Raw genomic sequence first — 2923 nt, 5'->3', positions numbered from 1 at the left:
GCAGTGATGGACGTGTGTGTGTGTGTGTGTGTGTGTGTGTGTGTGTGTGTGTGTGTGTGTGTGTGTTCCTCCACAATAATGAATCCTCCTGTTTTTCTCCAGTGATTTCCACATTCATAGAAATAAACTTTGACTAAATGATTGAAGAACAGAGAAGAAGAAAAGACGTGACGTTCCTCTCTGAGCTTGGACTTCCAGATTATTCCTCACACTGGGGGGGGGGGGGGGGGGGGGGGCAATGGGGCTTTTTGTTTCTCTGGTTTGGTATTGAGATACTGTATATATGACGGTACACAGTTCTACTGTTTCTATATCTACACCTGTAGGTTGTCGCTCAGCTGTAACAGTTGTGTGTGTGTGTGGGGGGGGGGGGGGGGGGGGGGGTGGGGGGGGTCCAACTTCATTTGTGTCAGATTTACCATGTTAACTCTGGGTTGATGCAGTTGGACAGAAAGTTGATGGTGCCCATTGTGTTGGCCAATCAGAGACGAGCTCCATTTCCAGGGAGATTTTTACTGATGTTTTGGTGGTTCCTTTGATGGTTTCCTTTGATGGTTGATGATCAGAGACAAACCACAGCCAGCGATGAACCTGAACATGAACGGCTCCAGCTCCACAGGAGAACCCGGCCATTCATCTCCTGGAACAGGAACAATGGCTCCGCCCACATATTTGGGTATTTGCAAATGAGTTCTTTTCAGATGTTGACGTAGAAGTCGGCAGTTAAAGAGAAGAGCAGAGCACGTTACTACACCCTGCTCCCATCCCGTCCCTCCCCCTTCTCTCCCACGTACACACATATGGTAAACACACACACACACACACACAGCATCATCATCATCACTGAAGCCCCGCCCCACGTGACCGTTGTGCTCTGACTCCCAGATCTCTCATTTACCTGTTCCATCACCGGCTCCATCCTCGACTCCCCCGCACTCCCCCTCCATTCTACCATCTCCAACTCTGTTGCCACGGCAGCAAAACCTGACATGGAGAGAGAGGGAGAGAGAGAGACAGAGAGAGAGAGCGAGAGAGAGAGAGAGAGCAAATGACATCTGAGTTATTTAGTCCACAACCAGTGTGTACGTGTCTCTCCGTCCGTCCGTCTGTCTGTCTCTCTGTCTGTCTCTCTGTCTGTCTGTCTCTCTGTCTGTCTCTCTGTCTGTCTGTCTCTCTGTCTGTCTCTCTGTCTGTCTGTCTCTCTGTCTGTCTCTCTGTCTGTCTGTCTCTCTGTCTGTCTCTCTGTCTGTCTGTCTCTCTGTCTGTCTCTCTGTCTGTCTGTCTCTCTGTCTGTCTGTCTGTCTGTCTGTCTCTCCATCTGTCTGTCTCTCTGTCTGTCTGTCTGTGTCCCTGGGGCGGCTGTACTGCAGTAGTGATGAAGTATTTGGAGGTTGAAGATTCAGGATCAGATCAAACTCAGGGGCGCGGTCCATAAACCAGCTCCACAGGCTCATGTCATCTGTGCATGTATGAAAAGACAAGTACTACAGTATGTGCAGTATCAAAGTACTGTGCTCTCTCCAGAACAGGCCCAGAACAGGACCAGAACAAACCACTGGAGTGGTGGAACGGTGGACGATAATTGAGAAAGTACTGTTGAGATTGAGCGCTGAGATAGGAGTGAAGAAGAGAGGGTGAGGAGGGGGAGACGGGTGAGGAGGGGGAGACGGGTGAGGAGGGGGAGAGGAAGTGGAAATGAGAGATCAAAGTGTCTGAAAGTGCTGGTGGAAAGAAAAGGTGAAAACACAAGGGATGTGTGTGTGTGTGTGTGTGTGAGTGAGGGATTAGCGTTAGCCCGTGGCTCTGCTGTGAGTCTGTATATTGTAACAGTCGAGCTCTAACCCTAATTACAGGATGGTTATTTTAATGGTTATTTTTCCTTTCCATTATAATGATTTCCTCTTCAGTGACGAGGAGAACTCTAATTATGAAAACTTCAATCATCAGATGTCAGGACTGACCATGAGGTCATACTACACCTCAGTACTCAACAGTACTGCACGGGTACGTGTCCATATTATAGTTGTATCACCCCCCCCCCCACTCCCCCCGAGGACAACAGGAAGGAGGGAAAGTGAACTAGTTACCACTGCACACAACCAAATGTGACCTCTGTTGTTAACCCATCACCACAGCCAGCAGGGGGCAGCTTTGGGCGCCCGTGGAGCAGTGTGTGGGGACGGTGCCTTGCTCAGTGGTAACTTGTCAGCTCCTACTGAACCCTCCTTCAGTGTCGTCTACTGTGTATTTACTGCAGAGAATATTTGTCAGAGGTTTGACACGCTGAGAATCATGACATGTCCCTAAAGAGAGAGGGCGCCAGAGGAGGTGAGACCAAGGTGGTGGTGGGGGTGGGGGGTGGACAGCAGTAAGGTCGGAGAGAGAGAGAGAGAGAGAGAGAGAGAGAGAGAGAGACCAGGTGTTTACAGAGGTTCATGTGTGAAAATGGATGGAGCTGAGTCAGCAGCACCAAGAACACATGCTGATTTAATATTAGACACAGAAGTAGTGCAGTCACACACACACACACACACACACACACACACACACACACTCTCTGACCTCCCAGCTTAATGTTGTACTTGTTCAGTGTCATCAACGGTGACTAAATGTTGGTGCTAATGGTTTTTCTATGCAGTAATACGATAATGTACCAGTACTACAGTACACCCTACTGTACTGTACCAGTACTACAGTACACCCTACAGTACTGTACCAGTACTACAGTACACCCTACAGTACTGTACCAGTACTACAGTACACCCTACAGTACTGTACCAGTACTACAGTACACCCTACTGTACTGTACCAGTACTACAGTACACCCTACAGTACTGTACCAGTACTACAGTACACCCTACTGTACTGTACCAGTACTACAGTACACCCTACTGTACTGTACCAGTACTACAGTACACCCTAC

The 2923-nt window shown here is 48.9% G+C and overlaps 1 protein-coding gene across 11 annotated transcripts in view; it reads left to right on the top strand.

Moving 5' to 3' along the window:
- Positions 1-2923, top strand: part of grik5 (glutamate receptor, ionotropic, kainate 5) — a 51085-nt gene that overhangs the window by 22960 nt on the left and 25202 nt on the right. The gene's annotated exons all lie outside the window — the stretch shown is intronic.

This window comes from Cynoglossus semilaevis, chromosome 13 (assembly GCF_000523025.1).
Source record: "Cynoglossus semilaevis isolate Cse_v1.0 chromosome 13, Cse_v1.0, whole genome shotgun sequence".
NCBI lineage: Eukaryota > Metazoa > Chordata > Actinopteri > Pleuronectiformes > Cynoglossidae > Cynoglossus > Cynoglossus semilaevis.
The sequence above is the reverse complement of the archived record's forward strand: the minus strand, read 5'-3'. Positions and strand labels throughout refer to the sequence as shown.